General features: G+C 36.0%; 1 protein-coding gene across 2 annotated transcripts in view; it reads right to left on the reverse strand.

Moving 5' to 3' along the window:
• Positions 1-14,682, reverse strand: part of LOC107738788 (protein kinase C and casein kinase substrate in neurons protein 1-like) — a 41,026-nt gene that overhangs the window by 16,502 nt on the left and 9,842 nt on the right. Inside the window, exon 1 of one of the 2 annotated variants that reach the window (XM_016550631.1) lies at positions 902-1,101. The exons of the other annotated variant lie outside the window; for it this stretch is intronic. The gene's annotated coding sequence lies outside the window, so the exon portion shown is untranslated. Of the gene's footprint in view, positions 1-901; positions 1,102-14,682 lie in introns of those variants that run through there. 2 annotated transcript variants of the gene reach the window in all.

Raw genomic sequence — 14,682 nt, forward strand, 5'->3', positions numbered from 1 at the left:
CAGTATCCGTCCACTTTTAAGTTTTAAGTACACTACAAGATAACATTCAACACAATTAAGCACACTTTTTTCACAAGGGGATTGCGCTTAATTGTGAGTAGTTGGTAAATAAGACCAAGGTTTGTGCACTGATATTGTGTGCATAAGTTATAGTAAATATGTTTTTTGTTTGCTTGTTTTTGTTTTGCTATGTACAGTGCTAAGTATGTCATGCCAATAAAGCAATACGATTCGAATTGAGTGGCACAACTGTTAGTGAATTTGCACTGAAGTGATCTGCACTTCGACATTTTATTAGAACATTTTCCAAACTGACTAATTACAGTGATTAGACACAGTGTAACCTGTCAGAGGGCAGGAAAACAGTGACATAAATTGTTGCCAGCATGTGAAAAACTATTATCATAACTTTATATTTTCATAAGACAAGACTGTGTTGCAGCCTGAATTGCTTACTGCAAAGCATGCTGAATCTACTGCTGTATTATTTTATGATTATGCGTTTTGGATCAACTAGCTATGTAAGTGTACCAAAAAAGGTCATTTATAGTCGTATACTGATATTGAGATGTTTCATATAGTGTCAGATATAGACTAGGTTCTCTCTGTGTAGATTTCAGCTCTGCTCACTCTCAACCACCTTCATGAGACACACAGTACTGTAGAACTTCACACATATGCTGGACACTTCTGGTCACACTTTCGTTTGGGGATCAATTCTTACCATTAACTAAATACTCAATAAACTCCTAATCTGCTGCTTATTAACAGTTAGTAAGGTTGTTGTTAAGTTAAATTGTTAATAATTGATCCCTAAAATAAATCTACTCCAAATGACAAAAAACCTTCCATGCACAAAGTATCCAGCTCTTTGTTTTGATAAATCAAGCTATGAACTTACCACCAGTGAACCCATTCACAAACAATGGTAGGACCTTTAAGAGTAAAATAATCCAGATATCATTACACAGGTCCGGTCGGTGATATTACCGGTCTTTATTGTTTTAGTTCAGTACTTGTTTCTTATGCGGTCTTGGTTGTGGAGTGCGTCTGGAGCTCATGCAGAGGATAATCCTGTAGTGTTCCACTTGAATGGCTTAGACAGCATGAGGCGAGGGGTTACGGGGAGGAGCGAGAGAACGACAGAGAGAGAGAGAGAGAGAGTTGTTTTGTTGATTTAAAAAAAGCTTTCGACTCTATTTGGCATGATGGTTTACTATACAAATCATTACTAATTGCCATTGGTGGAAAAACATTTGATGTTATACAATCCATAAAAACAGTAAATGTGCAGTCAAACTTGGGAATCTCAGAACTGCATTCTTCCAGCAGGGCCGTGGAGTGAGGCAGGGATGCAGTCTGAGCCCAACACTGTTTAACATCTACATCAACGAGCTGCCAGAAGCTCTGGATCTGGATCCCTGGTCCACTCTGCTTTGTTATCCCTGACTCTTTGTTATTGTCTTCTTGCATTATTTTTGATTAACTATTTTCCTGTTTGACACTGTAAAGCTGCTTTGACACAATCTGTATTGTATAAAGCGCTTTATAAATAAAGGTGACTTGACTTGACTCTGAAGTCAAATGCCTGCTGTAAGCAGACGACCTGCTTCTGCTGTCTCCCACAGCTGAGGGTCTCCAGCACAGCCTGGCCCTGCTGGAACAATACTGCGAGGAACGGGCACTGACGGTAAACCTGGACAAAACCAGAGTCATGGTCTTCCAGAAGGAGGCCAGGTCTAAGGGAAACAGATACCAGTTCACTTACAGAGGAGAAGTGCTAGAGCACAGCACTAACTACACTTACCTGGGCATCGAGATCTCAGCATCAGGGGGCTTCAGTCTAGCTGTGAAGACCTTGAATGAGAGGACCCGGAGGGCATTTTATGCCATAAAATCACGGTTTGGCCAACTAAAACATGGATCAAATTACATCACCAATTCTACTGTACGGGAGTGAAATTTGGGGACCAATATTAAGGTTTGAAAATTGGAATAAAAGTTTAATAAAAAGAACACAACTGGAATTTGCAAAACACTTTCTAAGGGTAAAGAGAGGCACTTCTAGGAATGCCTGCAGGGATGAACTGGGCTTATACCCCTTACAAATTAAAATACCAAAAAGAGCTGTTCGATTCTGGTATCACTTGAGTCAATCTGACACTTAATCTATTCAATATAAAGCCCTTTTTTGCCAATAAAACCCCACAGTGTCTCATCCTCTAAATACACTCGTGCTTAAACTGATGAATGAACCTCAAGCTGAGTCTGACTCCAACCACAACCCCAACATTTATAAAAAAAAAATTAAAAAAAGTCTACAAAAATCTATATATATGATGAAAAATTTAAAAATGAATTTGGTTCATTGTTATTCGTGAATCAAATAGAGGATGAGAAGCACTTTCTTCTTGTCTGTCCAAGTACACAACTACAAGAGACATATTTTTTCCACAATTTGCAGCATTGAATTGTTTATTCTTTACTCTAAATGACTCAGAGAAACTCCACTATATACTTGGAGAGGATGACATGGCAGCCAAACTAGCTGCAACATTTGTATACACCATACACACCATACCAAATGGTTAATCCATTGTATTCATTTGGTTCATTTGACATATTCTTCATTGTACATTGTAATTGTTATAATTAATAGTAGAGATACTGTCTGCTCGTATTCCCTCTTATTTATTACTCATTTATTGTCTCCCTTATTACTTTGGTGCTGTAATTATATTCTGTATTTTACATATACTTCAAATGCTTTGGCAACACTATAATACAAAAGTCATGCCAATGAAGCTACTTGAAGAGAGAAGTGGGGGGGTGCGCTGGGAGAGGCTGTCATCACACCAGCACACTGGGGAACATTGTGATGGAAAGTTGCTGGGTTGCTCTGGTGAGGGGAAATTTGTGGATTTGCTTTGTGATTTTAAGATGAAGCAGTGGAACCCATCATATTGTAAAAGTAAACTCAACAACCACAAACAATCACACCAAAGCAGTCAAGCTGACAAACAACAGAAAGGATGCTTTGATTCTCTAGAAAAAACACTCAAAGATCCAACATTCAGAGCTGAAATGACAATAACCACATCACTGCTTTAAAGCAGTACTACATTCATCATGTATGCATTAGGAAAATAGTATCTATGCTTGCGAAAAAGAATACTGAATGTGCACTTAGTGTAGTGTACTTCAAATCATATAAAAGTATATTTAAAAAAAACTGTACTTGTAGAAAATATAATTTTAATGAAATAAAAGGCCACTTAAAGGGGTCATATGATGCTGCTAAAAAGAACATTATTTTGTGTATTTGGTGTAATGAAATGTGTTTATGCGGTTTAAGGTTAAAAAAACACATTATTTTCCACATACTGTACATTATTGTTTCAGTACCGCCTTTTTGAAACGCGTCGATTTTTACAAAACGCGTGGCAGAGTCTTAACTTTGATAAAGAATATCTCTTTGGTTTTGAGGCTTTAGTCTTTGCAACTTTACAGATCTTCTTTATGCACCAAGAGCTTGTAACACTCCAAAGAGAAAGGAAACATTGAAATCGCATCATATGACCCCTTTAAATGAACTTAGTGAGTGTACACTTTTATGACAGTTTTTTTTTTACTTTTATGAAGTGCTATTTGCTAAAATGTCAAATTAAAAAGTTTTACGTTAAAATAGCATTTTAAATTATTACGTTTGAATCATCTTTTGTCATGCTTTAAAGACATACACTTATTTTGATGTGTTGACTAACATACTAAAGCACATGTAAAGTACTTGAGTACAATTTTAACTGTAGTGTGTTATTTGATATTGATTAATATATTTTAAATCTACTAAGCTGTAACTTCGGTAACACTTTAAAGGTGACATATCATGACAATCTGACTTTTCCAGGTTTTAAGTGCTATAATCAGGTCCCCCGGTGCATCTACTAACCAAGGAAACATGAAAAAGATTAACCCAGTAACTTCGTTTTGGTAAGCCTTTTTCTGCAAGCGTCTGAGAAAACGAGTGCGTCTGATTGCGCTCCCTTGGTGACGTGGCAAAAGGATCTCATTATAATATTACCGCCCCTTAATCTGTACGTTTTTACCCACGGCGCCGTCATTTGATTTCGCAAGCGACAACGGTGTAGCAGCTCTAATGCCATGGAGAAAGTTTGAGCAAAACATGCTAACTGTTCTGTCTTTGGCTGCACAGACGAGCACAGAACACTGTTTAGATCTAAAATAAACATGCAATTTATTTCCCAGCAGTTTACCTTCACAGACATAACCAACTGTTTTTGTAACTCGTGTGTTCTTATCGTAAACTTGTGTGTGAATGAGAACTTAGTTTAGTACTCACATGCTGTGACAGCCGCTTTCTATCCGTGTGCTTCGGATGTGTGTGCTCAGAAAACCATATATCTGAAGTTTAAACTCATATGGTTTAAACCGCAGCGCGATAAACATGATAATCAGAACCAAAACAGATGTTTTTAGCAGGTCCGTGCTGGAAGCAGTAGCTCATTTGCATTTAAAGAAACCTGGAAGGCCCGAAAAACAGTGTGTTTCTGCTTCCACTCAAAATAAGCATTTTCAAAATGATATAATAAATGATCTCTGGAGTATTTTGAGCTGAAACTTCACAGACACATTCTGGGGACACCAGAGACTTATATTACATATTGTAAAAAGGGGCATAATATGTCTCCTTTAAGGACTTATTCTCACTATTAACTAGTTGCTTATTAGCATGCATATTACTAGTAATGGCTGTTTATTAGTACTTTACTTATAAAGCACATATTAATGCCTTATTATGTAATGTATGACTTTATTCTATATCCCTTAATCCACCCCATACCTAAACGTAACTACCTTACTATTAATAAGAAGCAAATTAGGAGTTTATTGAGGGAAAAGTCGTAGTTAAAAGTGAATTAGTGTTCCCTATTCTAAAGCGTTACCGTAACCGCTTACAAATATTTGGTCAGACTTTAGTTTGGGGACCAGTTCTCACTATTAACTAACTATTAACTATGACTTTTGACTCAGTAAACTCCTAGTTTGCTGCTTATTAATAGTTAGTAAGGTAGGCCTAGTTGTTTAGTTTAGGTATAGGGTGGATTAAGGGATCTAAAATATGGTCATGCAGAATAAGGCATTAATATGTGCTCTATAAGTACTAATAAACAGCCAATTTGTTAGTAATATGCGTGTTATAAGCAGCTAGTTAATAGTGAGAATTGGTCCCTAAGCTAAAGTGTTGCCAAACATTTAATTTAAAATACACGACAAACAGGTTTAGTGGAAAACCTAAGTTGACATGGTAGCAGCACAAACAAGATGGTTTATCTATCACCAGAGATGCTTCATTCACAGCATGTCTAATGCGTCTAATGCCTCTCATTGCTGAATTAAACCTGCAAGCAGCCAGAGAAATAACACCAGGTTCCTGAAGTCAAGCCTCCACAGGGTTGGACCCTAACAGTGGTGACAACTTAAATCAATCCAGTAATGAAATGAGGGAATAGGTAGATGAACTGAGGGGACAATGTCTGCTTGACTTGAACTGACACAGACAGGAGGACAGAGAGAGACAGTGTCTGAGTATGTCATTATTAGCAGGACATCATCACATTGACAACAGAGTAATGAGGATACATTTGATACATGTGACAGAGGCAGTATTCATTTCAGATATTTAACATGACTTTGCTTATACTGTCATCTGTCAATCTTTCCTTTATCTTCAGGACTGTCAATCGATTATTTGAATCCAGTCAAGGCAACATTTAAGATTAGGGAATACATATTCACTATTAAAGGGATAGTTCACCCAAAAATGAAAATTGGATGTTTATCTGCTTACTCCCAGGGCATCCAAGATGTAGGACATCAATGTGTCGTCACGAGCCGCAGGGTTTAATTTGGATTTGTCTGTGCATGTTTTTTTTACTCTCATAGATTTTGTTACCATTGCCATGCATTATACGACTGACAGACTGCAACGGCTGGAGTTAAAAATCTCCGTTTGTGTTCTACTGAAGAAACAAAGTCGCCTACATCTTGGATGCCCTGGGGGTAAGCAGATAAACATCACATTTTCATTTTTGGGTGAACTATCCCTTTAACCAAGAGTTTTTCCTCAGTAAGTTCCTAATTTGCTGCTTATTGATAGAAAGTAAGGTAGTTGTTGAGTTTAAGGATTAAGATATCTAGAATATGATCATGTAGAATAAGGCATTAATATGTGCTTTATAAGTACTAATAAACAGCCAACATGCTAGTATTATGCATGCTAATAAGTGACTAGTTAAGGCGAGACACCCCAGGTGAATAGGGTAAAAAAATAACTAATATATATCACCATATTTACCCAGTTGATTGATTACATTTATGAATTACAAACATTTTCTTTTGTATTTCATGTTTTCTGAAATGTTGTTTAGATATGCAAATGGGGTTTTATAAAATTAAATATGCACTAATTTGCATACATTATCATATCACTCCTTAAATCAGAAAATACTGACAACAGCCAGAAAAAAATATTAGTAATTTTCACCATATTTTAGGAATAAAATGTATAAAACCAAGCAAATTATGTATGAACAAACCCCTCTGTAAAAACCTTCCGAATATAGATAATTTGTTGGTGTATGCAAGTGTTACTGAAGTAGAGATTTTGGCTCAGTGCAGGAGAAAAATCTCATTTTGAGAAAACGGCCTTTCAAGATATGAAATTGAAATCTACAGATGCAAATAGATAAAGTGCTATTAAAAAAAACACTTAAAAATTGTATGTTGGATGCTTTCTTTCCACTAGTCTAAAAAATATATATATTATACCGCATAAAAAAGACCGAAATCTCAAAATTGACAGGTGCATGAAAAAACAGTGTTTTTGTCTGTAGTGTCTCACCTTAATTGTTCATACATAATTAATACTTGTTCATACATAATTAATAGTGAATAAGTGTTTCCTAATCTAAAGTGTTACCCAAATTAATTACAGAATATGCATATAAATAATCACAATGAATAAATGAATGATGAAAATATCAATCTTTATATCAATATATAAACATAATTTAAATATTATCCATTTTTGAAGTCATTATATTAATGTGGCAGATGGATTATAGGCACTAATTGGCTAAGTCACTATATTTCCACATGACTGTTGTCTGCAGTAGCAGCTGCTGGACAGATTTGGACTCTTGGGCTGACATGCGAATTCACAAAAATATGTTTTGCTTTTGGTATCTCAAACTTGAATTGTTCTGATGGTTGGAAATCGCCTTGTTATTGATTTTATATACAGGTCGCAGAACATTATTAAACGTGCACATTTTAAAAAGCATACAATTGTAGTAAATGAATGTGTTAAACTGACTTTTATCCACAGCAACTTGGCCTGCAGTTGAGCTACAGGAACATCAAAGAAATTAGCATTAAACGCTAAAGGACGTTCTTTAGGGACAGAGGGGGGAAATGGGATCAGGACACAATAATTGGGACTCAGACTTGTGCTGCCCACGTGAGAGCCATAATTCATTTCTGCAGCTCATACACTTAATGCTGCACCGCTTTTGTTACAGAACTAGTACATGTTGTCACTATTTCTTGAAGCGAGGTTATTAGGATGGTTTTCTTTGGAAAAACGTGGATGTCTAGTGAATGAAAACTACTGTACATACATGTAAACCTATTATAGTAAGCAGATTTCAGAGACTGCTGCTAAATATATCGCACACATCTACCTGCAGCAACTGGGTTTGCTGCAGACAAGTCTTCTGAATTGTCTGATCCATAAGACTCTATTAGATATTGAAGTTTTATACGTATAAATACACTGACTTAGAGCATAAATGCAAAATGCAAAAGCAAAGTGCATCCGTAATACATGCTCTAACTTTTGACTGTATGCTGACACTCACTGCATTACATGCAAAATGCATTTTCACAAAGAATGTGAAGCAATGGAGTTAACAACTCATTTTGGGAGAAGTGAATTAGATTACTTTTGTTTAAAATCACTCACAGCATTGCATTATGATTTGCAATGCCTACCCTGACTCGTTGCATTCAAAACAGTCATTTGAAACAGCTGAGAAGGCAGTTAAAACTGACAAACTTTTTAAAATGCTGAAAGTGTGCTTGACTGGACACATCCCCACTCTTCTCAATCATTAAAAGCTCATAAAATGCTTCACTCCATCATTTGATAAATCACCATGATTGCTAGAAAAAAAAGTCTCTTTTAAATAAAAATCGGTTAGCTTTCACATGCGGTAATAGTGCAATGGTAATTATGGCAGACACATGAGGCAGGTTTGAGCTCAGAACACTGACTTGATTAAATGGCTCAATGCACTGCAGAAAAAACTAGTTTTGTTTAAACAAATGCATTTTGCAAATATAATATTAAAAGACTTGTATCTTTCTTCATTTAAGAGGATATGGAGATATGAAGCTGGATAATATGAATGTCTTTTATCATATTAAAATGAACCTTTTTAATTAAAATAATCATTATTGTTACAGTACAGTACATTTAATTTTACTTAAAATATGTGGGGGTACAACAAACCAGTTAGCCTAATTTACCTTTTATTTTTTTCTTCATTTAAAAAAAAAAAAAAAAAAAATGTTTAAGATCAAACCATAATTTGCAGACAAACTGGAGCACTACCATGTCTCTCTGTCTTCATCATGTGACGGATGGTTTTGCTCAACTATGCTCAGATTAAAAGAAAAAGCTGCGCAAATGTATATCAAATCAATCTAATTTCAGTCCACTTTTTTCAGTCTGGTCTCTAGATGATGCAAACATGTTCTTGATTAAATAAAGTTGATACTTCTATAAAAAAACATTTTTACCGCAAGGTGTGACGTTTAAGTAAATGTCCATGGTGGAAAATTTGTTTTTCTGCAGAATTTTTTTTTTTCCACAGTGCAAAAAAAACTGAGAAGCAAAAAATGAAAGAAGAAACTGTAGTTGTATGTGTGTATGTGAATTCAGTCCGTTATCTTATCTAAGCAGCTCAGAGCAGCTAATATCTGAGGAGCTTACAGCACGTAAGAAAAGCATGCTGGGAGTTGCTAGGAGACAGCGCTCCCTCAGATTCAGCTTTCATCAGAAGCATCCTGATAGGCTGAGCCGTGATTAAGCAAGTCATGTGACTGGAGGTTCAAGGGGTCTGTAATGTGGAAGAACGGCCATTAAGAGATTAATCATCAGTGTGTGTGTGTGTGTGTGTGTGTGTGTGTGTGCGTGCGTGTGTGTATGTGTGTGTGTGTGTGTGTGTGTGTGTGTGTGTGCATTTGCGATCCTCTGGAAACACATAATTGTTAGCAATATCTATTTTGCAGGATGATTTTGTGATTTCCCATCAGGTCATCGGCAAGAGAAGATGTGGCCAAAATCAAGACGCCAGAAATGGGAAGAGAAACAGGAGAAGGATGAGAGGTGAAGATGGCTGACTTTCAAGGCTCCAGTCCCAAATATTTGTAATTTCACGGAAAGCATTTTTTAATATTTTTTTTAATGCAGATCTGTCACAGTGTCATCGCTTCTCACTTCAGTGAGAGTAGAGTCACCGGCACAGTGACAAGACCAGAGAAAAAGTAGACTGTGTATTTGTACATTTCCTTTAATAAATGTTAAAAGAAACATTTATTAAATTACGTTTTAAAACAATAGTCGATTCTGAGGCCCTCGAACATCCATGTTATATGCAAAAATAAAAATATTGTATCTGTATATACTCATGATTGCTTTTGCTCATTCCATTTAAAAATACAAAGATCTTTTAATATTCTCCAAGTACAAAAAATAAAAATATATATTTTATTTGAATAACAAATGTTCTTATTGAATTGAAATAATTGAAATAATGTTGATGAAAAAAAAGTAGCCACGACTCCTAAAAATCCTAATGGTGCTCCTACATATAGGTCACAGATATGTATTTATTTTTTAAATAAATAAATAAACCACCAGACTTAAAAATATCTTCACTGTATAAAAACAACAATTAAACTCATAATTTAACAATATACTTTTTTTTATTCAACTTGAACTAAATGAAAATGAGAAACGTTGCCTTGGCAACTAGCTGAAATAAAAATGTTTATATACTATTCATAATATATACACTATTTATGTTTACATACTCTTTATATTTAACTTTGTAAGAAAATATTTATTTTGTCAAATTATCATTCCATAATGAGGCACATTTTATGTCAAATACATTCTCATTTACTAAACACAGGCAGAAGAAAGCAGTAAAACTAAAAATGAATGAGGCCCAGACTGTAATTTCCCAAAACACTACGGGCCTGCCTGCCATCAGGATTGAACACAGACAATATACACACATTACCTTTCATTTAAAAGAGAAAGACACTGGGTATATGCTACTACAGGAGTAATCTGCCACACAACAGTGCATAAAAACAACAAGCTAGTTTGTAGAACAGATGTTCTGTGTGCTACCGGAGAAAAGCAGGTGCTGTTATTAAATCCAGCCAACTCATCACTTCTGTTTGGGCAGGCTTCAGAAGCATTTAAAGAGATAGTAACTACTCGTATAATACAAATAGATTATCGACCCCTGCGACATGCCAACCTATTGTTCTCTCTAATAATGGACAAACCTGTCAAGCTCATCAGATCATAGACGTGAAACAGGACTGGATGACTTATTGGATGAGATCCTTCTTTGTTTATAGTTATCGTTAGCATAAGTGGGACTATCAAACATTAAATGCTACACTCTAAAAAATGCTGGGTTAAATACAACCCAGTGCTGGGTAAAATAGGGACAACCCCAGCAATTTGGGTTGTTTTGACCCAGCGGTTGGGTTACTACCCAGAAGGTTGGATTAAACATTTAACCCAACCGCTGGGTCAAAACAACCCAATTGCTGGGTTTGTCCCTATTTTACCCAGCACTGGGTTGTATTTAACCCAGCATTTTTTAGAGTGTACAATGACATATACATAATTCACATATGTGCAACTTTTACTACAAAGGAACATGTAGGCTGTGTTTTTGGACATGGTATTTTATGGTAATGACAGCCATTCAAAAGTATCTGTGCAATCTGACAAAACAAAAACATTTTGAATTTTGCTAGGAACATATACTGTAACATATACTGTAAATGACAAATCTTATGTTTTGCCAGTGAATGATTTTTGGGAAAGATCTTGAAAGCATGAAATGGGCTTTTATAGCCTGTCTGCTGCCTCTGATATCGGACAGCTTACGATACTTTGGAACAGTGTACATTGTGGTTTCGTCTGCAAATCAGTGTTTTCATGATTTCTAAGCAAAAGATCCCATTAGCAAAGATCAAAACATTCACATGACTTTCAGGACGGCCCTGTACAAGCTGAGAAACTGCCATTAAGACAAATGGGAATGCTAAATAGCTCATAAACACCTTTGATTCTATCATTAGCTAAGCTAACAATTTGGCCCAACAACAAGAATACAATAATACGGAGCCTACACATATACTGGGTGCCATTTTTTGTACTATTATGAAGCTATTTTCCAGTAATACCTCTTAGTACGTTAAATAGTAAAAATGTATTTAAATCAGTATTTTTCATCTGCCATCATGAATGAATCGTTTTCAGTGAGCTCATCACAATGCATTAAGGTTATATTGCCTCAAATGTTGAGCACAAAGAGACATTTCTTCTTTTAATTTGAGACATTTCTGCAATGAGAGAATGAGACGTTTCTGCTTCCAAGTAGAGAGCTGCTGATATGAAAACAAATGGTTTCATGTCCCCGAGCGAGGGTTTGATCTGAAGTATGACTGCTATTTGGTTACCCGTCATTAAACAGACCTTTTTTACCCAATGAGATTTGCTGTTGATTTAATATAGGGACAGGAAGAAGCTAGATGCTATGTGTCTTGCTCAAGGGCTCAATATTGAAAGGCTATGTTCCTAGACTAAGCACAAGTTAGACTAGTGTTTTCAGCAATAATCGAAAAACACACATTTCTGCCGAGTACTTATGCTGAAACGATGCACTCTAAAAATGCTGGGTTAAATACAACCCAGTGCTGGGTAAAATATGGACAAACCCAGCGATTGGGTTGTTTTCAACCAACAGTTGGGTTAAATGTTTAACCCAACCTTCTGGGCAGTAACCCAACCGCTGGGTCAAAACAACCCAGTAGCTGGGTTTGTCCATATTTTACCCAGCACTGGGTTGTATTTAACCCAGCATTTTTTAGAGTGTGGGTTCATGGGTTTAGCAGAAAAGACTACTCGGCCCAGAAACGTAATCGACAGTCTTCAGCTTTCCAGTGCTATGTTAATGGAGAGAGGGAGAACCGAACGTCTGCTTTTGATGCAGGTGAGAAAGAAAAGCATTCATTTCTCCACTACCCTATTTATGCTGTTTGCATTGTTATTTCCCACTTGCCTATATTTCTATATCAGCATCTGAAACAATTGATTAGTATAAAAGTGTTTTGCAAGTAGATCCCAAACTGAATCAGGCACAGAAAATCTTATGGTATAGTGAATAGGCAATGCTTTCTGACTGCACACTGGAGACCCGGTGAAGCTGAAATCATGCTAGAATGGATGTTCTTGATATACAAAGAAAAAGAGTACTGAGTGCTGGTTGCTTATAATAGTTGATAATAGCGGAGTGATCTTCAATGGACAGTGAAATCACATGGTATTCTGACACTGAATGTCCATTCACTTCACTATGGCAAATACTGTCACAGTGCAGGACTCACTGTAAATTAGAGAAATCTCATAAGCTTTTATCTTAAAATCCCAAAACAATTGGTTGTGCAAGATGGATTAATTTAATTTCCTCATCACATTCAGCTACAATATTAAAGCTTCATGAATAAACTGATAAAAAAGTCATCAATGCACTGCAAGTCACTTTCTGATTCTTTTTTTTTTCTAAGACTCAAATTTTTAAGACAAGCAACCCAACAAAGAGATATATTTCATTTATTTCATATAATGATGAATGCCAAAAAATTGGCTATGAACAAGAACAATGACAGCAATTTCTGGACAATAATGTATGCACTGAAAAGTTTGGGGAAATCGCTGCTTTACCATTTGTGTAGAATGTAATTCAATGCTATCATCCTAACCACTAGTCCAAGAGCTTGTGTAGCATTGAAACTCATCAATATGGTTTATAGTCTTGTCAATGCATGCACGGTTTGTGTTGTGTATTTGTGATTTAAAATGACTGTCAGCTCCACCTGTGGGTTGTGAATTGCACCTCATCCTCTTCTTTACAAATATCACAGTCGGAAGACTCTGTTCTAGCTGAGGGCACACACTATTATGTTTGAATGTCAGTTTGTTTCGTTTGCTCTCTGTGGAGCACTTACAGCATCTGTAACTGAAGCAGCAGATTCCCTTTTAAAACTTCCTTTTTCAGCAGATCTTGCTGCTTTTTAATGAGCTTGCTGTTAAACATCTTTTCCAAGCATTAGTTCAGGTTATTGTGATAGAAACAGGATGAGTTTGGGACCTCTGCGATTTTTATGGTGGCTGTGAAGTCCACTTCTTTCATGATATGGCTCCCTCAACAAATTACACCTGATCCTTATGAACAATACAGATGAGATTTTCTCTTCGAGAACATATGTGACCCTGTCTGTGAAATCCAGGCTAAAGTCTCAAAATCTAATTATGAGATAACAAAGTCAAAGTTTGATTTCAACCATTCATTTCACTATGATTTCAATCTTTGACATGGCCCTACTAAGTCAATATTAAAGATATAAAGGTTATATTTTCACAGAATGTTCTACGTTTTTATGAAGGATGATTTTATGTAGAACACATATGGTAAATAGGACATTAGACTGCATATTTCTTGACTTTATTTCGATATTTCTTATATTTTATATGAAAAGCCTCAGCATCTTCCAAAGGTACTCAACTAGAACTATTAAGACCTACTTGACAATATTAATATGCATCAGATCTAAGCCTTTTCATCCCTAACAAGAACTCCTAAACACATCCTCAAGAAAAGGTTTGTGAAGGTTTGGTTTCACTCTGTTACCCAAGAAACCTCTTAATAGTCAATAGTCATAGTTCAATAGTCATTTCAATAAGTCTAAAAATGGTAATGCTTATTTATCAACAAACTGATTTTACAAGTGTTTCTAAAGGAATCACACATCTCCAGAAAAGATCATATCTCTTACAATGTTGCATACTTGCATCCCCCTTTTGCATCAGTTTTTATTTTCTACATATTGCAGTCCTGTCTGTCACTACATTGACAGCCATGTGGTCAGCACTAACTATTATCACTAGTCACCAAGTCGTCGCATCACTGGTCACCACTCACTACTACCTACCACTGCTTGCCCTGCAGCCAGAATGAGATAGAATGAAAAGTATAAGCTGCCTTTTGTTTCGAAGGATGTGTCCTCTGGAGGTCGCATTTGTTGGACACATACGTCATTTAAAGGGATCATATGATGTTGCTAAAAAGAACATTATTTCGTGTATTTGGTGTAATGCAATGTGTTTATGCGGTTTAAGGTTAAAAAAACACATTATTTTCCACATACTGTACATTATTGTTTCTCCTCTATGCCCCGCCTTTCTGAAACGCGTCGATTTTTACAAAGCTCATCGGTCTGAAAAGC

Source organism: Sinocyclocheilus rhinocerous, unplaced genomic scaffold (genome assembly GCF_001515625.1).
Source record: "Sinocyclocheilus rhinocerous isolate Xijiao unplaced genomic scaffold, SAMN03320098_v1.1 scaffold4723, whole genome shotgun sequence".
NCBI lineage: Eukaryota > Metazoa > Chordata > Actinopteri > Cypriniformes > Cyprinidae > Sinocyclocheilus > Sinocyclocheilus rhinocerous.